This window comes from Vombatus ursinus, unplaced genomic scaffold (assembly GCF_900497805.2).
Source record: "Vombatus ursinus unplaced genomic scaffold, bare-nosed wombat genome assembly UNPS02014801.1, whole genome shotgun sequence".
NCBI classification, from domain to species: domain Eukaryota; kingdom Metazoa; phylum Chordata; class Mammalia; order Diprotodontia; family Vombatidae; genus Vombatus; species Vombatus ursinus.
The window spans coordinates 23345563-23370289 of record NW_020954579.1 but is presented as its reverse complement, the minus strand read 5'-3'; the positions used below and the strand labels follow the sequence as shown (position 1 = coordinate 23370289).

At 38.1% G+C, this 24727-nt stretch overlaps 1 protein-coding gene across 3 annotated transcripts in view; it reads right to left on the bottom strand.

Moving 5' to 3' along the window:
• The window catches only part of ABCA5 (ATP binding cassette subfamily A member 5), a 117804-nt gene extending 101830 nt beyond the window's left edge, over positions 1-15974 (bottom strand). Inside the window, exon 1 of one of the 3 annotated variants that reach the window (XM_027872760.1) lies at positions 15935-15974. The gene's annotated coding sequence lies outside the window, so the exon portion shown is untranslated. Of the gene's footprint in view, positions 1-15505; positions 15613-15934 lie in introns of those variants that run through there. The other 2 variants (XM_027872757.1, XM_027872758.1) reach the window with 2 other exon arrangements.
• Positions 15975-24727: the final 8753 nt, after the last annotated feature.

The window sequence follows — 24727 nt, the reverse complement described above, 5'->3', positions numbered from 1 at the left end:
TCTCAGTTTTGGACAGGTTTAATAGATACAGCAAATTGGAAAATATAGAACTGAAAAAATTGCTGGATAAACTAAAGTTAAAAGACTTGTGGCATCTTCTAACTGGGACAGCTAAAAAATATACATTATTTGTCAGCATCACATGGAACTTTTATATAACTGACCATGTACTAAAACACAAAAATACTATAAACAATGTGGAAAGGAAGAAATAGTTGATACACCCATGGAACTTTTAAGTAAACTGACGATGTACTAAAACACAGAAATACTAAACACAAATGAAAAAAGGAAGAAATAGTTGATATATCCCTTATAGACCATAAGAAATAAAAACAGTAATTGATTAAGGGACCACAAATCAAAAATACAGACCTATATGGTGATTTAACAATGAAATCCTTAATAATGAGTGGGTCAAAGAACAAATCATAGAAACATCCACTATATAAAAGAAAACGGTAACAATGAAACAATATGATGAAATTTCTGAGATGCAGCTAAAGCAGTCCTCAGAGGGGAAAAAAAATCATATCCTTACAAACACACATTAATAAAATAGAAAAAGAGAATAACAGAATTGAAAACAAAAAGTTTAATTAATAAATAAGCTAGGAAGTTTGTTTTGTTTTTTAACTTATAAAATAAACAGCTAATGTCATTTTTAAGAGATAGGAAAACCAAATTGTGTCAAAAACTAAAAAGTAGAACATAATTTAAGAGGAAATAAAGGAAATTATCAGAAACTATTTTGCCCAATTTCATCCTAAGACAACTGAGAACTTAAAGAAATTAGATGAAAATACATATGAAATTAGATGAAAATGGAATAAATACAAAAAGGTCTACATTAACAAATGAACAAATATACTATTTAAACAATCCAACATCAGAAAAAGAAATCCAAAAATCCATAAATGTACCCAAAAGAAAAACTCTCCAGGACCAAACAGATTTACAATTGAATCCTATCAAACATTCAAAGAACAATTAATTACTGTTCTACATCATCTGTTTGCAATAATAAGAAAAGAAAGCCTCCTTCCAATCACTTTCTACAATATGAATTTGGACTTGATACCTAAACCAGCAAGAGAGAAACCAGAAAAAGAAAACTATAGGCCAAAATCTCTAATGAACATTGACATAAAAATGTTAAATAAAATAGCAGCAAGTAGGCTACAACAACATTTTGGAAAGATTATACACTATGATCAGATTGGGTTTATTCCAGGAATACAGGGTTGGTTCAATATAAAGAAGGCTATAATATAAGAAACCATGTCAAAAGTATAAATAATTTTTAAGAACATATGATATCAGTAGACTTTGAAAAGCCTTGACAAAGTCCAATACCCCATTTCTATTAAATACTCTAGAAATCATAAGAATAAATTAATCTTTACTTAATAGAATAATGGCTAATTCCAAAAGCAAACATTAAGTAATATATATATATATATATGTGTATATATATATATATGTGTGTGTATATATATATATATATATATATGGAGAAAAAGCCTTTGTAATAAGATCAGGAGTAAAGCAAGGGTATCTATTATCACTACTAACTGATTAACATAGCTCTAGAAATGCTAGGTATAGCAATGAGGTAAGAAAAAGAAATTGAAAGAAGCATAAACAAAGAGGAAACAAAATCACTATTCTCTACAGATGATATAATGGTGTATTAATGGAACCCTAGGACATCAATTTAAAAATTAACAGAAAAAAAACTTCAGCAAAGCTGGAATATATAAATCTATATAAATCATCAGCATTCCTGTACTTTACCAACAAAACCTAACAGTAAGATCTAGAATGAGAAATTCCATTCAAAATAATTTCATAAGCTATAAAATATTTGGGAGTATATATACCAAGATTCACCAAGGAATTATCTGAATCCAAATACAAAATACTCTTTGCAGAAATAATGGCAGCCTTAAATAACTAAAGAAACAATAATTGTTGAAGGGCAGGCCAAGACAATATTTTAGAAATTATAATACTACCTAAATTAACTGACTTACTCAGTGCTATACCAAATTCCCAGAAGAACATTTTATAGAGTTAGAAGAAATAATAACAAAATTCATGTGGAGGAACAAACTCTATGACAAAGCTGTAGTCATTAAAATGATTTGATCCTGTTTAAAAAAAGAGAGAAAGGCTCATGAGTGGAATGGATTACATAAACAATATACGGAAGCAAACAGAACAACACAGTAGCTGATAAACCCAAAGACTAGAGTTACTGAAGAATGGACTCACTATTTGACAAAAGCTGCTGGGAAAAATGGGCACAGTCTGGCAGAAATTACGTTCCTACTAATGCCTCACATCATATACCACAATAAGTTCCAAAGAGATACATAACTTAGATCTAAAAGGTTATACCATAAATAATAAATAAGTAGGAGAAGAAAGAAAAAAAAATCACCTATAAGCTCTATGGATAGGGAAAAAAGTTCCCAACTATACAAGCAACAGAGAAGATCATACAAAATAAAATGAACAATTTATATTACAAATCAAGTTTTTTACACAAATCTAACATAATAAAAATTAGAAAGGAAACAGTTAACTAAGGAGAAAAAATCTTTGCAGCAAAGCCCTCTGATAAAGATCTCTTATGCAAGATATTTAAACATACACACACACACACACACACACACACACACACACACACACACACACACACACACACACACACACACACCCCAGATCTGGTAATTAAGAGACTTTTAGTAACTTTTGAGAGCAGTTTCACTATTGACTGATGATGACAGAAGCCCTATTTCCATGGGTGAGAAAATAAATGACAGAATAGCAAGTGGAGGCAGCTACTGTAATAATAATAGCTAGTATTTATTATAGTACTTTAAGGTTTGCGAAGCCACCTGCCAGTTATCTCATCTGATCCTCCCAACAACCCTGTGAAGGGGGTGTCATTATCATCCCCATTTTACAGACAAGAAAACAAGGCATGCAAAGGTTAAGTGACTTGCTCATAGTCACAGAGCTAGAAAATATCTGGGGCAGAATTCAAATTCAGGTCTTCCTACAATAAGCCGTACCTAAAAAAGTAAAGACAACTTTTTCAAAGAGTGTGGCTTGTAAAGTGAGAAGAGATGTAAAATGATAGCTTGCAAGGATGGTAGAGTATAGTAGAATAAGAGAGATGTGGGCGTATATAGTGAGTAGGAGAAGGATTGAAGATTGGGGGCAAGAGGGAGTGATGATCTACTGGAGAAGACTGGAAGGAAAAGGGATAAAGTGTATATGTAGATATGGGATATGTAGAGGGGTTTGCCTTGATAAGACAAATGTCTTTGTCAGGGTCTCATGAAAAGGAAGAGAGTGGTAGATGATATCAAGGGTTTTTGACATGAAGAGAATGAGAGAAGAGGAAGAACAAATCAAACGGCTTCCATTTTTTCAGTAAAGTAAGAAGCAAGTGCCTTAGTTGAAAAAGAAGGGGGTGAGGGGTTGGAGAGAAGATGGAGTGAAGGATGTAAGGAGGAAAGATGTTCTGGACTGGGCTGGGTCAGCTCAGTCTATTTCCTTGGTACTTTAGGTTCAATACTGGAACAAAATGATACACTCATAAGTCATTCAACAGTTAACAAGCAATGATTATTTTTTCAGCGATATCATGGAAAAGGACATCAACAAGGACAGACTTTAAGAAACCCTTGAGCTGATTCTGCTGACCAAAGTTCCCATTACAATTCATCAACCTAACATCTGAGAGTCTTTCCAAGCATCTTTTGGTTGCTTTGTATTCAGGTAATGAGGAAGCTTACTTTAGCCAACCAAGATTAAAGAAATGTCTCAATACCTCTTAAAGAAAAAGTAGTCTAAGCTACACCAGGTAGGGATATTGCTTCTACCACATAAGAGAGTATTTGGAATAGGTTCTGTAGGGATCAAGAGATGCAATCAATTAGGGAGAAATAAAAATGTCTTGTTGCAATGAGAGCCAAGTTGACCTTGAACGACATGAATTTGTAATGTATTAAAGTCGGCATGATTGTAGAACTTTTCTCCAGCTACATTCATAAGATTTGCAATTAGGAGGTGGCAGTAATCACGCGCAGACTTAGCAAGACAAGAGTGGTGACAAGACAACAAAACATGGGATAGAAGAAGACAGAATGAAAGGGAACTGAAATGATTAACTATTGGGTTGGTGTTAGGGAGCGAAGAAAATGAGATCAGAGAAGAAGAATCACCTGAGAAAGTACTGAAGGGTGGTTACAAAAGTCTTGATGAAGGCAAAGAACAGCTAAATGAGAGGTGAAACATACGAAAAAGTGGAATAACAGACTAGCAGGGAAATACCAGTTTCAAAATTATTACTTTCAAACTGCTATTGAATGAATTTACAAACTGAACATCATAACAGATGATGACTAATCCAGAGCTAGAAGGGATGTCAGAGGTCATCTAATCCAAACCTCTATTTTACAGACAAAAATTTAGACAAAATATTAAAAACTGATTTGGGGGAATAAAAAGTTTAGAATCTGGGGAAACATGTATTCTTAAAAAGTCATTACCTAATGGATGTAGCCAAAAGATATAAACAAACAGTTCTTATTAACAACCATGAGGCATTATTCCAAATTTCTTTCTTTTTTTTTTAGGCAATTAGGGTTAAGTGACTTGCCCAGGGTCACACAGCTAGTAAGTGTCAAGTGTTTGGTCTGAGGCCAGGATTTGAATTCAGGTCCTCCTGACTTCAGGGCCAGTGCTCTATCCACTGTGCCACCTAGTTGCCCCTAAATTTCTAGTAAGAAAAATGAAAAGCAAAAGAATTGTGAGATTCCACTTCATACCCAGGAAACTGATAGTGATGACAAGTGATGAGAAAAATTAATGTTCGAAGGGCTACATTAAAATGGGCACTCTAGACCTTCTGGCTAAGATGGCTACCCAAATGGAGGTAGACAGCCTGGATCCCAAATATATTCCAGGAAAAAAACCTACATTAAGTGACTCTGTCCACCCAAGAACTACACTAAAGTCAACCAAGAGTCCATGGGAGTAAGAAAAGATATCTCCCAAAAAGCTAGTGCTAGACCAGGCAAAAAAAGACAGAAACCTCTGAGCACATTCAGGGGTTCTAGGACACCACAGAAAAGCCTTAAGATACAATGCTCTGAACCTCAAAGACTCAAGGGAGCCCAAAACTACCAGTCTTAGTATAGATATGCCCTGGAAAGCTGAAGTCAGTGCAAGAACCCAGATAACCAAGGTAGAGACCAAGTAAGGCCAATCGCCCCACCCCAAAAGGCATCACAGGTCTGAACCTAGCCCTGACACAAAGCCTCTGCTGAGGAATAGAGGCTAGAGAGAAGAGAAAAAAGAAGATACGAACTATTACAAAAAGTTATAACAGACCTAGAAAAGCTAAAATAAATAAATTCAACCAACCAAGAAAAGCATAACTCCACAATTATAAGTAGAGACTATGGGGAAGGGGGTTGGGGATACAAAGGGGAAAAAAGATTTTCCACAAGGACTACCTGAATACCTGGAAGATACAAAATGAGAGAGAAAAATTAACTCTGGATAAAAGAATTAGGAGGACAACAAATAACCTAGGACAGTGGTAAACCTTACAAAGCAACAAACTTCCTCAAAGTTAGAATAAACCACACAGAAATTAAGGACAGCTAGCTAGGTGGCCCAATAGATAGATAGAGTGCTGGGCCTTAAGTCAGGAAGACTCATCTTCCTGAGTTCAAATCTGGCCTCAGACACCAGCTGTGTGACCCTGGGCAAGTCACTTCACCCTGTTTGCCTCAGTTTCCTCTTCAGCCACTCCAGCATGTTTGCCAAGAAAACCCCAAATGAGGTCACAAAGAGTGGGACACAACTGAACAACAAAACAGAAATTAATGACTCCATGACAAAACAAAAAAAAAGTATCAATAACTAAAATATTGGAAAAAAAAGAATAAAATGTAAAACATCTGCTGTCAAAAACTGACCTGGAAAACAGGTGGAGAAATAACTTAAATATTATCAGATGCCCTGAAAACCATGATCACACACGAAAAAAAAATATTGACCACTATTTTTTTTTAAATCATAAATGAAAACTGACAAGATCTATGAGAATCATAGGACAAAATGGAAATGGCAAGAATCCACCAGCCACCTCCTAAAAGAAACCCCAAGAAGAAAATTCTCAAGGGTTAAAGTCAAAATCCTAAGCTTCCAAATTGAAGGAAATATACTTCAAGAAGCCAGAAAACAGGAATTAAAATAACAAAGAACTGCAGTCAGGATGACAAAAGATCTGACAGCTTCCACTATAAACGTGAGAAGACCTGGGAATACAACATTCCAAAAGGCAAAAATATAGGCTAACAACCAAGAATAACTTGGTTGCTCTGCAGAGCTGAATATAATGCTACTAGGGAAAAAAGGGTCTTTCAAAGACTTTCAAGCACTTATGATGAAAGGATCTAGAAATACTCTAGAGAAATTTTTTTCCAACTTTTTTTCTTCTAATAATAATATTTTATTTTTTCCCCAATTACAAGTTAAAACATTTTTAAACTTTTTTTTTAAGTTTTGAGTTCTAAATTCTTCCCCTCCCCGCCCTTCCCCCATTCGGAGACAGCAAGCAATCAGATACAGGTTATCTGTGTACAATCATGTAAAATATTTCCATATTAGTCATTCTGTACAAGAAGACTTGAAATACAACACCCATTGCTATTAAAAACTCCAAAGAAATATAGAAAGGTAAATTCATTCCAGCAACTAAGGAGTGATATATATATAAAACGGTGAAATGCTAACATTGTAATGGGGAAGAACAAACAAGTGACCCTTAAGGACCACAATTGTTCAAAGCGTTAACTTAAAAGGCAGTTACGGTAATAGAGATGAACTGGTTCTATACTCATGGTTTTAGGAGGGGAAAGAAAACAGAAAATAAAAGGAATATCCTAGTGTAGAAAAGAGAAAGAAGGGATGGAATTTAATATTCCTCATACTGGGAGTGAAAAAGAAAAACAGTTTACAAACTGAGAAAGGAGTTAGGAAAGAGTCGGACATCAAATAAATCTCACTCTTATCGACTAGGCTGAAAACTCACCCCCACACACATACATGTTTGGTGTAAAAATACATCTACCTCAACAAGTAAACAAGCAGGGATAAGAAGAGGGAGGATAATTTCAGGGAGGGAACAGCCACAAGCTAATAAACTTCAATTATTTTTAAAAAGAAAAAAAAAAGGAAAGGAACGGAAAGGAACCAGTGACAGGACCTGGATGAAGGAAAGAAAGGAGCAGTGTAACAGAAGTAGGTCTTCAATTATAAGGTTCAGTTATATAGTTTTCATCACATATTATATCCCTTCTCTTTCATCACCTTCTTGGGTGTGAGATTATAAGAAAGAAAACAATAACTGAGAAAAATTACTTTCAGCAAACTTTCTCTGATAAAAGTGTGATATCTAAGACATATAGAGAAACCATTTAAATTAAGAACAAGAGCCATTCCCTAATAAATAGTCAAGGGCTATTATAAACACGAAGTTCTCAAAGAACAAAATTCAAGCTATCGCAACCATATAAATATACTCCAAATTACTAATTAGAAAAATGCAAATTAAAACAACTCTGAGGTTCCATATCTCAGATTCATCAGATTGGGACATGAGATCCAGAAGCAAATGAAAATAATTAACATAATGTTCAATAAACCTAAGGACAAAAACAACTAGGGTAAAGCCTCACTATTTCTTAAAAACTTGAGAAAACTGGAAAACAGTTTAGACCAGGGGTGGGGAACCTGGGGACTCAAGGCCACATGTGGTCCTCTAGGTTCTCAAGTGCAGCCCTTTGACTGAATCCAAACTTCACAGGACAAATCCCTTTAATAAAAAGATTTGTTAAGTAAAACTTGGACTCAGTTAAAACGCCCCACCCAAGAACCTAAAAGGCCACAAGTGACCTCAAGGTTCCCCACCCCGGTTGAGAGGAACACCTAATATATACGAAGATATACTTCAAAGGGATATATCACTTTGACATAAAGGTCATATCATAAACAAATTAGAGGTAAAGAAGAAATTACATTTCACAACTATAAATGAGGAAGAGTTCTCAGTCAAACACAGGAGAAAGAGGATCATAAAAATAAAATGGACAATTTTGCTTACATAAAATTGGCATTCACACTGACCAAAAAAATCAATGTAATTAGAAGAGAAATAGCTAATTGGGATAAATCTGTGCAACAAAGTTTTCTGATAAAGGTCTGATATCAAAGAAGTACAGGAAACTGATTCAAATATATAAGAATTATTATACAATATATAAATGTTCAAAGGATGTGAACAAGGAGTTCTCAAATCAATAAATATTTATTTTATTAAGTGCTTACTATCTGCCAGGCACTATCCTAAATGTTGGGGATATAAAAAAAGAAAAAAAATCATCAACAACCATATAAAAAAATTCTCCATTCACTAAAAATAGAAAAACACAAATTAGAACAACTCTGAGGTTCCACTTCACATTCATCAGATTGGCAAAAATGACCAAAAAAGGAAAATAACTATCATTGGCAGTGCTATAGGAGGACTGACACACTAATGCGCTATTTGGTATAGCTATAATTGGTTGAGCCATTCTGGAAAGCTAGCCATACTAAGCTAGACCTTCAAAATGTTTTAAAGAAAGAGGCAAAAGGACTTGTGTACAAAAATTTCTATAAAAACACTCTTTGTTGTAACAAAGCACCAAGAATTAAGGAGCTGCCCATAAACTGGGGAATGGGCAAACAAACTATGGTATATAAATGTAATGAGATATTATCATATCATAAGAAATGATAAAAGGTGGATTCTTCGAAACCTGGGAAAAATTATATGAATTGATACAGAATAAAGTAAGCAAAAAAAAACAATTTACACAATGACTACAACATTATAAAGAAAGAATTAAGAACCATCTCATCAGTCAGTCAACAAACATTAAGATCCTAGTGATGGAATCCTACTAAAGTTGCCCCCATCCCCAATATTCTAACTTCCTCATGGGCCTCACTAAACAGCAGGTATGTCCTGATTTAACCACAATATCTGGTTTTAACCACACCACAAGCCCCCAGACCCAATATTCCAAATACGCTTCACTAGAACAGCAGGCACGTCCATGTGATGGAATCTCCTAGCCACTGCCCCAACCACCCTAGCTAGCTATTGCCCCCAGACTCAGTATTCTAACTTCCTCATATTTCTTACAGAAACAGCAGATGTATCCATGAACTCATATTCCTCACAGAAAAAGCAGGTGGGTCCATGCACAACCACATCCATCTAGTCTTAAGACAGGACCATAATAGCCAGCCAATCAGAAAGCAGCACCACCAGAATACCAGAGCAGGATGTGGACCCCAAAACAACAAATGGAACTTTCTCAAAGTAGGCGCTTGTGCAGTAATAGTAAAAGCTGTCCTTTAGGTGAACTTATGACATGGAGAGGCTTATTCATAACATACATGCCCCTCCAATGGGCTTTTCTGCATGCATTATAGGTAATCACATGTGCAGTTCCACCAAGGCTGGCACCCCTTCCCTACTGCCTAACCCCTTAACAAACCTTTCCTATATTTTAACATTCATATATTCTATAATAATGCAATTACATCTTTTGCCCTATAAAAATCCCTATCTTGCTTTCACTAAGTGGCCGGTTTCTTCTCAGAACTCAGCCCACTTCCTGAAAGGTGGAATTCTCAATAAATGCCTTTGGTAGGGTTGGACATGATCTGAGTCTGTGAGTTCTTTAGAGATGACCCCACAACACATCACGAAACCACAACACTACTATAGTTCAGGCACTATGCTAAGCAATGGAGACACAAAGAAAAACAAAAAAAACCAGACCCTGCTCTCAAGAAGCTCAGTCTAATGGATAACATAGTGGATAACAACAGCCAAACAACAACATAAAAATATAACATACAGGATAAATTGGAGATAATCTCAGAGGGAAGGCACTAAAGTTAAGGAGGATTGGGAAAGGCTTCTTGCAGAAGGTGGGACTTTAGCTGAGGGTTGAAGTAAGCCAGGAAAGTCTTGATGTAGAGACAGAGATGAAGACTTCCAGGAATGGGGGACATCCAGTGGAAATTCTCTATCAGGAGGTGGAGTAGCACATGTGAGAAACAACAATAAGGTAAATGTCACTGGATCAAAAAGTATGTGGGAGCAACACATACTTTACACGCAGTATAAAAAAACTGGAAAGGTAGGAAGAGATGATCAATCATAACTCCAGAAGACCAGCGATGAAACATGCTTCTCCATCTCTTGTCAGAAAGTAACATACTGGTGGTATATAATGGGACATACACTATCAAGCATGGACAATTTGTGGCTCTCTTTTGTTCGATAATATTTGTTAATTATAAAGAAGGCCTTTTTTCTCAAAGAAGGGTGGGGAGGAAATATGAGGGATGAGGGAGGTTAGTGACAGTGATGCCAAAAGAAAGAAAAAAAAAGAATTTTAATCAAACATTTTTAGAATATGCAGATGAAAACAGAAAGAAGTTCAGAGGATGACATAGGTAGGCACAGTAGCTTTGGAATCAATGTGCTGAATTTGCTGTATGTAACAGAGATTGTATTTCATATGTAATTTACTTTTTCTATTCTTCTTTATATATGGAAATGTTCATGTTTGTTGATGCTTGTCAAGTCCACAATAATAAAAAAAAGAATTTTTTTAAATGCCAGATGGAGAAAAATTTATATTTGATCCTGGTAGCAATAGGAAACCACTGGAGTTTTACTCAGTAGGATAATAAAAGGATAGGTGCTTTTTCTACACTTTTGGAAAATCATTTTAGCTGTGTGGAGCATGGAGAGAGCAAGGATAACAATTTAGATACCAAGAGGCCAGAAGAAATGATGAGAGCTTAAACTGGCAAGGTGCCCATGTAAGTAGAGAGAAACGGATGGACTCAAGACATTCTAAGGAGGTAGAAATGACAAGATTTGGGAACTGATTAGGTAGTTACTGAAAAATACATACTATTTATCTCAAATTCTATGATAGAATTACTGATTGCAGAGAAATTTCTCAAGTGAGAAATACTGTAACTTGCTATCTCCTGGCATTTTTTTTGAGACACTGCTCTTTCCTGGTTCTCCTCCTCCATGTCTGCAACTCCTTTTCAGGATCCTTTGCAGGCTCATTATCCATAACACACTACCTAACTATAGGTATTTCCCAAGGCTCTGTCCTAGCCTCTCTTCTACTCTGTTTCTACATTCTTTTGATCTCTTACTCAGTGACCACATCAGCTCCCACGGATTTAATTATTATCTTAATGCAGAAGACTCCCAAATCTATATGTCCAGCTCTAGGTAATCTTCTGAGCTCCAGTCAGGTATCTTCAGGTGTCTATTATATATTTCAAAATGGATGTCTCATAGGCATCTAAATTTAACATGTCCAAAATTGAACTTGTTTTTCCCCTCAAAATCACTCTTCTGAACTTCTTTATTTCTGTTGAGGGTATCACTATCTTTCTAAACATCTGTGTCCCCACAAAGAAGATCTGTTCCATTCTGTTTCCTTAAAAAGCTAAAGCACGAGTTTCTTCCCTGACTTCAATTTCATCTTCCACAAAGCTGCCACAAAGATTTTCCTAAAGTTCAGGTCCAAACATGTCATTCCCCTACTCAATAAACTCCAACAGCTCTCTATTGCCTCGAGGATCAAATATAAACTCCTCTGTTTGGCATTTAAGGCCCTTCACAATCAGGCTCCAATCTACCTTTGCAACCTTATTTTACAATACTCTCTTTTACCCACTGTTTTTGTTGTTCATCAAGACTTTCTACCTCCCACCTCCATGCCTCTATACCAGCTGTCCCCTATAACTGGAATGTGTTTCATCATTCTCACTTCTGACTCTCAGAAACTTTTTCCTTCAAAATTTTACCTAGGCGCCACTTTCCATATGAAGCCTTTTCTGATTCCCAGCTACTAGTGACCTTCCCTTAAACAAATTACTTTGTATTTATCCTACATATTACCTACAGAGATATACATACCTGTTGTTTCAAAAAAAAAAAAGGAAAAGAAAAGAAAAAAAGGTAAACTCTCTGAGGGCAAGGACAGCTTCTTGTTTGTTTTGGTTTTGTATCCCTAGCCCCTACTACAGTGCCTAACACAAAGCAGGCATTTAATAAATGCTTGTTAATTGTTTCATATCTTACCAGTAATTGATTTATCTTCTAAAACTTTCCACAAACAAATAAATTATATCTATGGTTAGAAATTAAGACTATTTTCTACTCTTTTGCTCCTATAGTTTATTTCTGATTTCATTTCACTATCTCTTAGAGATAAAATTTTTCCCCTTCCACTTCAATTGGTCTTGTGAAATAGCTGAAGCTACAGAAAACAAAAAAATAGGATTTTTCCAAGTTTTTTTAATTAATACTTTCAGGGTTTCCTTCCTCTAATGTAATTTTCCAATGCCTCATAGTTGTGTAGCAGTCAATGTGGGATCTTAGAGATGATGCTGTCAGAGTACAATGCCTCAAAGTAGTGTGGCAGTCAATATGGGATTTTTAGAGATGATGTTGGCAAAATACAAGCTAGTACAAGTACAGGTCAGTGTATTTTACTAGAAACCATACTGGTCTTAGATTCAGAAGACCTAGTTCAAGTCCAAAATAACACTTACTGGCTGGGTAACCTGAGACAAGACATATTACCTCTCCTATAAAAAAAAAAGCATAATTGATATTACCTACTTCTTAGGACTGATGTTGAAGAAAATAGCTATAGAAATGTGAACAGTCTTTACAAAACCAGAAAGGCTTAAACTAGAGAACCTAGTGATTGACTATGTCGGTCAACTAAGGATTAGCCTCACTTAATTTGGGGAAGCTCAATATCAGAAAATTAGTGAGCGATCATATATACTTCACTGAAGCAATTCATGAAACCACAAGTCATCAATCTAAGAGTTATAATGTGAAATAGAGTAATCAGTGTTCACACCAATGCAAAGATCCTTAAGGTAAGTATTATCAGAGCTTAGAAACTGGAAGCCACTTTCATCCAAACAACAGTGTAACAGAGGATGTAAAATTAATGTGTATGGTGCAACAGCGCTTCACAGTGGACAGAGCTGGCCTCAAGCAGGAAAACCTGTGGGCAAATCCTGCCTCTGACACATACATGATAAGTAATCCTGGACATTTCACTTCTCAGTGCCCCAGACAGCTCTCTAAAGCTATAGATTGCAGAAAGGTTGCTAATCTTAAATGTTAGAGGAAAATTTCTCACCAGAAACTCTCTGTATTAATAAAATCACAAGTACAGTTAAAGCTTTTTTTAATTTAATTTTTAAAAATGAGTGCACCCACAATTTAATAAGCATTTATCAAGTACCTAGTACAAGGCACTATGGAAATAGAATGTAAGTTCCTTGAGAGCAGAGACTTTAATTTTTGTCTTTGTATCACACCAGTGTCTAGCATAGTAACTGGCATGGTAATCAGTTAATAAGTGTTTGTTTATTAACTGAAATGCTAGGCATTTCAATTCAATTCTTCAAAGGAAGAGTTTTTAAATGGACCCTGTGGCTCATATGAGCACGATATAAGAGAAACTATACAGAGTCTGGGCTTTGAATCATGACATAACACCTAGGCAAGTCATTTCAACTCTCTGAGCCATAATTTCTTAAAAAATACCTATAATATCAACCTCACAAGACTTTTATGGCGCTCAAAGGAAATAAAGGTGTATACAGCTGTTTGCAAATGAAGAAAAATGTCAATGATTGTCCAATACAAATAAGCAAATGATGCTCAGTTATATAACCTTTGATTCCTTACAACTCATATGAGTCAATCACAATTAACATTAAGTGTATTTCAAAAATTTATAGTGTTTAGTAATCAGACTTCAGGATAAGAAACACCTTGGCTAACAGTGCCCAAGAGGCTCTCCTTGTTTGCATGCAATTATACAAAGTTCTCCTTTCCAGAAAAACATGTAAATCTACAGCCTCACCTATAAATGCTAAGAGCATAGATTCAGTCAATGATGCTATGGTTTAACTGTTAAAAAGAAACACTCAAACCAAAGTTTCCTATTCTTTCTTGGCAGGTATGGTAATTCTTTTTTTTTCCCCCTCAGGAGAAATAAACAGCTGTAAGACATAGCTCACTTTATACCAAAAAAAAAAAAAAAAAAAGTGCTCCAAAAATTTGTTTATAAATCAAACTATACAAATCAAGTTTATTTTAATCTAATCATTTTAGGGAGCAGGAACACTTCCTATTTAAAATAATCCTATATGGAGTCATTTTATAAAGCTATCAATCCTGAACAATGAGGCATTATTACACAATACCTTGAACATAATACATATAAACAATTCAATCCAATTGTAACAATTTACTTGTTAATAGGTCACAAGTTTTTACATTTAATTTGCGCTTAAAGTATACCTACGTAACATAAACTGATTTCCAATAGTTAACTCGTAAAGATCTCACTGATTTCCCAATAGGTTTTCTATCTTGATCAGATAAGTAAACTTTTTTTATTTTCTTAAAGATTTTTTTAAATGGAAACTTTCCAAAAAATAATACTATTCTATGTTGTCACTCCAACACATCCTATCAGAAAAGTGGCCATGTTTTAGAACTATTCCTTAAAAATAAAGATAAATAATCCAAAAAGAAAATATGCCCTTCAACCACTATCATAAATAGGACCCAAACATCTAGTGTGTCTAGCCTAATATTTGACCAGGGCTTTTCCTTATGTTTTGGGACCCACTTTTTTTTTCTATGATAAAATATTTTCATTATATCTACACATTTTCAAATCGTGTAACCTAAACATCTTTTCAAAAACACCTCACCCGTAATTACATCATTTAGTATTGCCTGTTCCAAAAATGATCAATGTGACATTGGGTCGATTTTCAGAGTTTTTGTTCCTTCTAACAAGGACTGGAGAATGAAAACATACACAACACGGAGTCACAGTCCCTTGTGCCTAGTTAGTTTCATTACAGGTCAGGGGTTCTTAATCTTTTTTGTCCTTCATCTTTCCAGGGACCTCTTCTACAATGAATGTTTTTAAAGGTGTAAAATAAAATACATAGGACTGCAACTGTAAATCAAGAAGCATTTCTTGACAAATACTATGTGTCAGGCACTGTGCTGAGTGCTGGAAATCTCAAAGGGTGGTGAAAATGAAGATAGCTTTTTTCGTGTGTGTGTGTGTGTGTGTGTGTGTGTGCGTGTGTTAACAAGTTCTCAGACACTAGCTGTGTGACCCTGGGTAAGTCACTTAACCCTGTTGGCCTCTGTTTTCAGAGAAGGAAATGGCAAACCACTCCAGTATCTCTGTCAAGAAAACGCCAAATGGGGTCACGGGAAGTCGGACACGACTGAAAAACGACTGACCCGAACTGAACTCACCCACCCCAGGTGAAGAACTCCGGCCAGAAGCCAACAACCAGGTCACAAAAGCGGTGCAAGTGGCCTCTTCTCTCCTCCACGTCCTCCACCTCACTCCTCCAAGGAGACTCCCTGGCCGCCGCCACCAGCCTCCCTCCCTCCCTCCCAAGACAGCAGCTCACAAATCAACAACCCTGCGCGTTGCTGGAGGAGTGCAAAGAAAAAGAAATAAACAAGATGACACAACCCCACCCGAACGAAGGCCGGTTCCTAACCACGGCTGGCCTCGGCTTCCCCAGCCCGTCCGGCCCCTCTCCCCTGGATGCTTTTCCACTCCCCCGTTCCTCTCCGCCCCCCCTTCCTGGGGAGAACGTTTCTGCTCCATCCTCCTCCCGCCCCTCCCTCGGCCTCCCGCTCGCCTGTCGCCCCCGCCCTCGCCTCTCGCCTCACCCGGCTCCCTCGGTCGGTCGGTCGCACTGACAGACGTGGAGCTCCCCCTCTCCGGCCCCCGGCTCTTCTCTCCGCCCCCTCCCTTCAGGCCCTCGGGCGTCGTTCCCGCACTGGGGGGCGCCCGATTGCGGAGGAAGTGCGACAGACCTCCCTTTTTTTTTGCTTTTTTTTGCTTTTTCCCTCGGCGGGGCGGGCACAGAGCGGGGACGAGGGAAAGGGGGAAAATAGGGAACGCAAGGCGTAGCGACGGCGTAGGCGGCGGCGGCAGCGGCAGCGTCGAAGACAACTGCTGTGGTGGGGGCTGCCCACCTGCTCCTCCGGCCTCCCAGACGCGGGGCGGGCAGGGAGGGGGCGGAGCCAGGACGAGCGCGAGCCCCGCCCCGTGCTGCCCCGCCCCGCCTGGAGCGAGCGCTCCCACAGAGACCCTGAGCGCAGAGCGGGGATGCGGCAAACAGCTAGGCTGGCAACCTGGAGACTTTTGACCTTGCACAGTGCGGTGGCAAGGCTTCCAGTCCCTTCCCCGGAACGGCGCTGCTCTCCCCGCCTCCTCACCCACTCATTCAACACCTCCCCAACTTGCTCCCCAGGAGCTGGTCTGGCTGAGCTTCCTTACCACCACCCCTACTTACTGACTCCCCGCTTCTGCACCCTCGTGCCCGTTTCTCAGTAAATATCTATTAGGCTTTTTCTTGTCTGCTGCCCTCCCTCCTTTCCTGTTCATCCCCTGGCTGTTCGGTCGTCATCATCATTATCTGATCATCACCATCACCTTCCCCAACCCCACCCCCCTCCCATACTCACGTCCACATCTTTCTTCGAGCACTTAGCAAGCGAAGTGCTTGTCACGTAGTTGTTAGTCTTTCGTTTTCGAAGAGGACCAGTTACAGTACGGGTTGATGTAGTGCTTAATAAATGCTCACTGACTCTCACTACAACCTGAGCCAACCTATTCTTCCCTTCCTTGCCTTTTTTTCTCAATTTTTCCTCCCTCCTCATCTAACTGCTTCTTCGTGTCAGGGACCCACTGATTTCAAAATTGAGGTATTATTGGATGCCTACAGTGGCTTTCTTGATGTCTAAAAATGTAGTACTTCCTAAATCTTCAAAGTTTCTCTGTCTCTTTCTCTCTCTGTCTCTCTCTCTGTTTTGAGACCTTGCTCTCTGTGCCAGTTGTTTTGAAAACCCTCCTTGCTACCTCAATTGTTTTGTGACAGTACTCTGACATAAGGGAGTACCTCCTGGGTGGAGGTAGGGTTTTGACCCTTGTTTTCTACGATTGGGTTCAGACGGCCATACTCTTGCAGTGTAGTTGCAGCTGTCAATAGCTTAAGACCTCCTCTCCTACCCAGTTTAGATCTAAGGAAAGGATCGTGGGCCAGCCAGAGAAAACAATCCCTTAATGAGTTTGGGTGCTGAGAATGACATGTAAAACAATGAGAGTCAGTTCAGTGCAAAGGTTTATTGCAAGCAATGGGGAAGAGGGGAACAAGAGAGAGGAAAAGGGGAGCAACACACAACTCACACATACATGCTAACATAGAGTATAACTCATATAATGGCAGTATTGAATTGGGGAATGCAGAGACATGGATCCATTCAGCAGGAAGGGAGTGCTCCAGCAGAAAGGTATTCTGCTGGAGGGGAAGGCTTACTCCAAAGTACCCTTCTGAGAATTCTTATACTCTGAGAGAATGAGTGTATATATATATATATATTCAAAGAGTTATTTACTCTGATTTTGAGCCGCTCCCCTGGAGCTCTGGCTGATTTGCACATGAGGGATCAGGGCAAAATACTACTTTGGGTATCAGGGAGAAAAAACAAGCTTGTGGTAAACAGAGCTGTATCAACCTTCAAAAAATGTTATTGTCAATATTTTCCAATGAGTATGTTCTAAAAGTTTACAGCCTCGCTTAAGGGAAGATTATCATGATGGCCTCCAAACCATCAGGCTCAATCTTATAACGCTCTCTTTCTCTGACAGATATGACAATGACAAAATCAGTCATATCACTCTAATTTTTTTTGTTAAAATTACTTAGGTACAGTTTGTTTTAGTTTAACATCACCCAAGTTGTGCTAAACTGTAAGAATGTGATTCCAAAGATAATGGAATTGGGAACAAAAAGGTGGACAGGAGAATTCTAATATTTCAGATTTTTGTACACTTGCATGGGAAAAGACTCTTATATTGGGAAAGAATGAAGGCCAAAGAAGAAGGGAACCTCAGAGGATGAGATGGATAGATAGTTTAATGGAAACAACAGACATAAACTTGTAAGGCCTGGTGTGCAATAGTACGTGGGGTCACCAATCATCGGACATGACTGAAAAACTTATGAGACCTGTTTGAACCCCTCATCACCCGAAAAGGGCCAAAAATCTGGACTGGCCAATAGAGAAGATGACTTGAGCCCTTCTGGAATGACATTAATAATCCTTTGGCATGCTTTCTAAGTGAACCCCAAATTCTCCTGCTGTATCAGCAACCACAAGACTAGATTAAGCTTCACAGACATCCTGAGTCAGGGGCACTTCCTTGCTTATTGGGAACTATAATCTTAGCTGACAGAAGGCCAGACATCCTGAATCAGAGGCTCTTCCTTGCTTCATGGCTTTATAATCTGTGCAGTCTAACCCCAAAGTGAGCTCAGTTCCGATTGCAGCTCCCATGCATGCATGCCTGAAATAAACACTAATACAGCCTAATTCTGTTTGTCTTTCTTAGACCGAACTCTGGAGGTTGACAGACTGAACAACAACAAGGTTTTCCTCTCCACAATCATCTATTTCTGGGTATAGCACCGCCCAGAGTAGCACTGTGTAGTTGTGACCCCTAATGTCTCTCTGGACTGGCTTATTCACTCCAACCTTCCTTCAGAGGGATTCCCAGGGATGGATCACCACTAGGCTGCTCCAACTCAGATTTTCTTGGGATTGTACTGGTAACCTGATTTGGCGGTTACAAACTCCATTGTAACTTCTGAGTCCCAACCAGAACACTTCCCATGTATACAAAATCAGTCAATTGAAATAACGATTCCATTAACTTTGAACATAAAACACTTAATGGTAAGGCAAAACAATGTTCATTCATTCAACAAGTATTTATTGAGGACCTACCATGTGCAAAGCATTGTGCTATCCCTGGGGATGCAAAGACAAAAAAAAGGAAACAGTCCCTATGCTCAAGGAACTTACCTTCTTTTAGAGGAAATTACACATAAACAAACTGAATACATGAGTTAAGTCTAATGTACTAGTGGAGTCTTTTATTACAAACCTCAAAAAACTGTAGTGTGAGGTATAGACAATGTGGAGACACCTATTTCAAGCTAATTGAATCAAAGGAAAAGATAAAAGAAAGAATAATAATAAATAAGAATATGCTTCAGGGCTGAAGATTCTCTGTGGAGAGGGGGTAAGAAAGTATATGGCAGCAACTACTGGAGGGATTCTTCCAGATATAACTTAGGGAGAACTACTAAAAAAGGAAAAGACAGACTAAAGAATGAGATCAATAATCTCCAGGAATGTGGCTTAGGCTATAATACTAATGAGGTGTCCTCTGGTGTGAGAACCTGCTGAGCCCTTTTCAGGGCTGTTCATCCATCTTTGATGAACATCTTCACCCACCTCTCACCTATGGCTCCAAGAAGCTGTAACAGGAGCATAGGCCACACCTGGGTAAAACCATCCCAGAAGGTGGGCTAAACCAGGCTGAGGGTAACCAACAGGCCTCAAACCTGTAGAGGAATTAGGGGAATGTCTACCCCAGGCATGTGAAGACTAGCCCTGGCAGAATGGGAGGATGAGGCACTGTGGAGCAGTTAGAGCTTGGTCAGACACTGCATCACCGGTTGTCTTGACTTTTGTCTTGCCATTGGACTTTGAGGTTGATCACTCTGTGCAACTGCCCCACTTAAATCCAATTCATGAGCAAATCAAGACCTCACCTCGTGATGTCTTAGTCCTCTTAGAAAACAAAAGATGAACAACATTATTTGCCTGAGTAATTTGAGTATAAAAGAGTGAAAAAGAGCAAATATATGAAGTAGAATTCAGCTTCTCCTGATGGTAGTAAAAGGCCTATGCCAGTGACAGCATCAAGATAGAATGATCTAGAAGCAGGGCATTGGTTCTATGAGCAGAAGCAACTTGGCATGGATCAATGGTTAACAGAAATGAAGCCTTGACAAAGTTAGCTAAGATGAAGAGCTATATGGAGACCTACTCCAACTACAACTCAAGGCAGTCTTCCCAGAGTCATGAAAAAGGCATAAAAGACCTGTCACAGAAGTGTTCTAGCAGCAAGACAACTACCCTATCACAACCTCAATTATCTATGGACCATGAGTTCTCCCTACCCCCTTACTTTTAGTCTGGGAATGTATTTTCTTTCCTCAATTGGTGAGAAGTCTTCGGGGGGGGGGATTATTTTCCCTTGGTTTATGAAGGGTTAAGAATAATTTTACTGTATAGGTTTTCTTATGTTTTGTTGATAATATTCAGTGAAGTGCACCAAGGAGAGAGAGACCAGGAAGTGGACTCATTAAAGATCGAATAGCTAAGAAACACTGAACCTCAGAATTGGAAGGTTGCCTCATGAGAGACAGCATGGTACAATGAAAATTGTGCTAGATTTGGAGTCAGAAACCCTGCCTCTGCCACTTACTATTTGTGCCATCTTGGACATGTAATATAACCTCCCTGAACATCAGTTCCTCATTTATAAAATAAAGGGGGGGGGTCACATAATCTCCCTAAACATCAGTTCCTCATTTATAAAGTGAAGGGGGGGTGTTTTGTAACCCCATTTGGAGTTTTCTTGGCAAAGATACTGGAGTGGTTTTCCATTTTTTTCTCCAGTTCATTTTACAGATGAGGAAACTGAGGCAAATAGGGTTAAGTGACTTGATCGGGGTCACACCTCTCATAAGCATGGTCTTCCACCTCCAGGTCTGGCACTCTATCTCCTGAGCCACTTGTAGGACAGAAAAAAAAGACAAATTTGAGTCTAAGGGCACTAGCTTCTCTACCAAGCCTGTTTAGGTTCTTTGTTTTAAAGAACTTAGCCTGGGGCACGAGTGGGGAACCTGGAGGCCATTTGTGGCCCTCTAATTCCTCAAGTGTGGCCCCTTGACTGAATCCAAACTTCCCAGAAGATCTTATTTGGATTCAATCAAAGGGCCACACTGAGGGCCTAGAGGGCCACAAAGTGGTATCGAGGCTGCAGGTTCCTTACCCTTGCCCAGGGGAAAAGAAGTTTGAATTGAAGATGAGAGAATTTATAATCCAGATTTTGGTCACTTGGTAAGGTATAAAGGGAAAACATCTGGGAAGGTTTTTCTTCATTTAGCAAAGTCTTTTGCATGTCCATGGTTGGGAAGCTGCTTTTCTAAAAGACACGTTTAAAAAAAAAATCCCACTTTTGGTTTCAATCAATATGGTTGGATAAATAGAAGCAGAGTAGCCCAATTCTTACACATAGAAGAAAAGCAAAAACAAAAGAGTGAAGGTGGAGGGAAGAGGTGCTAGGGCAGAACTTGAAAATTGGAGTGCTCTAGCCAAGAGGCCCCAGGGTTGTTAAGCACCCTGGGATGTTAAGGTCCTGATAGACTTGGAGACAAGAACTTGAAAAGGAGAATTGCAAGCACTTTGTACTCAGCAAACACCAATAGAAGGGAATGCCAATGGTAGAAACCCAGATAATATATATTGGAACCAAATAGGGGTTATCATCCTGTTCAAGTGTAAAGAAGTAGTCTGAGCTTGGCTCTAATAAAAAGTCCCAATTAAGAAAATGGATCCAGGGACATCTAAGGATACAAGCCTAGAGGAAGAGAATAAATCCAGACCCACTATGGGCAAGGAGTAACATAAAAGTCTGGCTTGCCCACAAAGTCTATTAGAATTCTAGGAAGAGATGAAACAAGAAATTTCAAAAAATAATATAAATGAAATTAAATCTCTAAGGGAAAGCATTGAAAGGAGAATAAATGGAATGGACTTCCTGAAAATTGCAATGGGACAAACATATCAGTGATTCCATGAGACAATAAGAAATATGATAACAGCATCAGAAGACTGAAAGAGTAGAAAATGAAAGGCATTACCTATCAAAAACAACTAACCTAGAAGAGAAGGGGGAAGGGAAAAAAATTTATAAAGTACCTATTATGTGCCAGTTTGTATGCTAAGCACTTTACAAATATCTCATTTGATCTCACAACCACCATAAGAGGGAGTTGCTATTACCTCCATTTTATAATCGAAGGAAATGAGTCAAACAGAGGTTGAGTGACTTGCCCAGGGTGATAGAGCTAGTAAGTGTGTGAGGTCAAATTTAGACCCAGGTCTTCCTGCCTCCAGGCCAGGACTACTGCCACCTAGCAGCCTCAAGAAAACAGATCAAGGAAAAATCATCTAAGAATTTTCAAATTATTTGAAAACCATGACAAAAAAAGAAAAAAAAAGCCTATATGACATATTTCAAGAAATCATAAATGAAAACTGCCCATATCTATAAGAATGAGAGGGCAAAGTAAAAATAGAAATAATCCACCAGTCACATCCTGAAAAAAAAAAATGCTAAAATGAAAACTCCCAGGAACATCATAGGCAAGATCTAGAATTTCCAAGTTGAAGGAAAAAGGAAAAGTACTGCAAGAAACCAGAAAGAAAGAATTCTAGGACCAAAGAAGCACAATTAAGATCATACAGGTGGAAGATACTGCCCTAAAAGACAGAGCCTGGAATAAGATATTACAAAAGGCAAAAGATAAAGATTTAAAAATAATTTAGCTGACAGAACTGAGTATAATCCTACTGAGACAAAATGGCTCTCTAATGAAATAGAGGACTTCTAAGCATTCCTGATGAAAAGATCAGAACTGAATAGATCTTCAGCAGGTAAATGCAGCAGTCAAGAGAAACCTAGAAAGGTAAATATATTAGAGCAATTGAAACAATCTGAAAGGACTATACCATGAGAAAACCTTTATATTCTAACAGAAGGAGAAGAAACAGTATCCCCTTAGAACATTAATGCCTTCAAAGGTCATAGAGAAAAATGCTGTTTTATGGACTTAAGTGAAGAAAGAAGACAGAGAGAAAAAAAGATCATGGTAAGGAAGAAAAAAGGTAGGATTTATTACATCACATAATCAAGGTGAGCAAAAAAACATTGTAAAGGCATGTAGGAAGAGGTGTGGAAAGGAGAAATCACATGAACCTCACTTTCTTTTTTTTGTTTATTTTCATTTATTTTATATTTTTTTAATTAATTTATTTATTTTTAGTTTTCAACATTCACTTCCATAAGATTTTGAGTTTTAAATTTTCTCCCCCTACTTCTCTTTCCTCCTCCCCAAGACAGCATGCAGTCTGATATAGGCTGTACATATACATTCATATTAAACATATTTTTACATTAGTCATGTTGTAAAGAAGAATTAGAACCAATGGAAGGAATCATGAGAAAGAGGAAGTAAAACAACAACAACAACAAAAGGAAAGCAAATAATATCCTTTGATCTGCATTCCGACTCCATAGTTCTTTTTCTGAATGTCGACAGCATTTTCTTTTTATCATGAGTCTTTTGGAGTTGTCTTAAATTCTTGCATTGCTAAGAAGACATGTCTATCAAAGTTAGTCATCGCACATTATTGCTGTTACTGTGTACAATGTTCTCCTGGTTCTGCTCACTTATTCAGCATTAGTTTATGTAAGTCCAGGTTTTCCTGAATTCTACCTGCTCATCATTTCTTAACCCACAATAGTATTCCATTACATTCATATACTACAACTTGTTCAGTCATTCCCGGATTAATGGGAATCCCCTCAATTTCCAATTTTGGGCCACCATAAAAAGCTGCTATAAATATTTTTGTACCTGTGGGGCCTTTTCCCATTTTTATGATCTCTTTGGGATACAACCCTAGAAGTAGTATTGCTGAGTCAAAGGACAAACCTCACTTTTTCTGAACTCACTGAAAGAAATGAATGCTCAAAAACATACACATATGCACACAGAATTTAGTGTAGAAAAACATTAAATTCAAGAAGGAAATATATGGCAATGGGAAGTATGAATGTCTTTAAAAGGGTAAAATGAGGACTATTCATAAGAAAAACAAACTCCAACTTTGTAAGTTGAAGCATGAAAGAGGGATTGAAAGGAAAGGAAGGTGATGGGGAAAAAGGCTGTGAAGCAAAAGCAGAAAGGCTGAATATACTCTATCATTCACCACCTTCTTTTATTGAGCAAATACATAAACAAGATTCAGGCACTGTACTAATAATAGGGATACAAAGAAAAGCAAAATAGTTCCTGCCCTTGGGGAGCACCCAATCTAACGGGGGAGATTACATGCAAACAACTATGTACAAACAAGTTGTATGAAAGAGGCTTCCTATAGATGATGGGATTTAAGCTAGGACTTGAAGGAAACCAGGAGGCTGAGATGAGGAAGAACATTATAGGTATGGGGGACAACCACTTGAAATGCTCAAAGTCACATGATAATGTCTTGTGAAAGGAATAGCAAGGTGTCTGATGTTCCTCAATTGAAGAATCCATGTGGGGTGGGGGGCAGTGTATAAGACAGGAGTCCTTAACTTTTTTATGTCATGGACCTCTTTGACAGTCTGATGAAGCCTATGTACCTATTCTCAGAATTTTCTCAAATAATTAAATAAAATGCTAAATTTCAATAGAAGATTAATGAAAATAAATGTGTTCTTTTTCCACATTCAAATTCAGGGACCCCTGAAATCTATGCATGGACTCA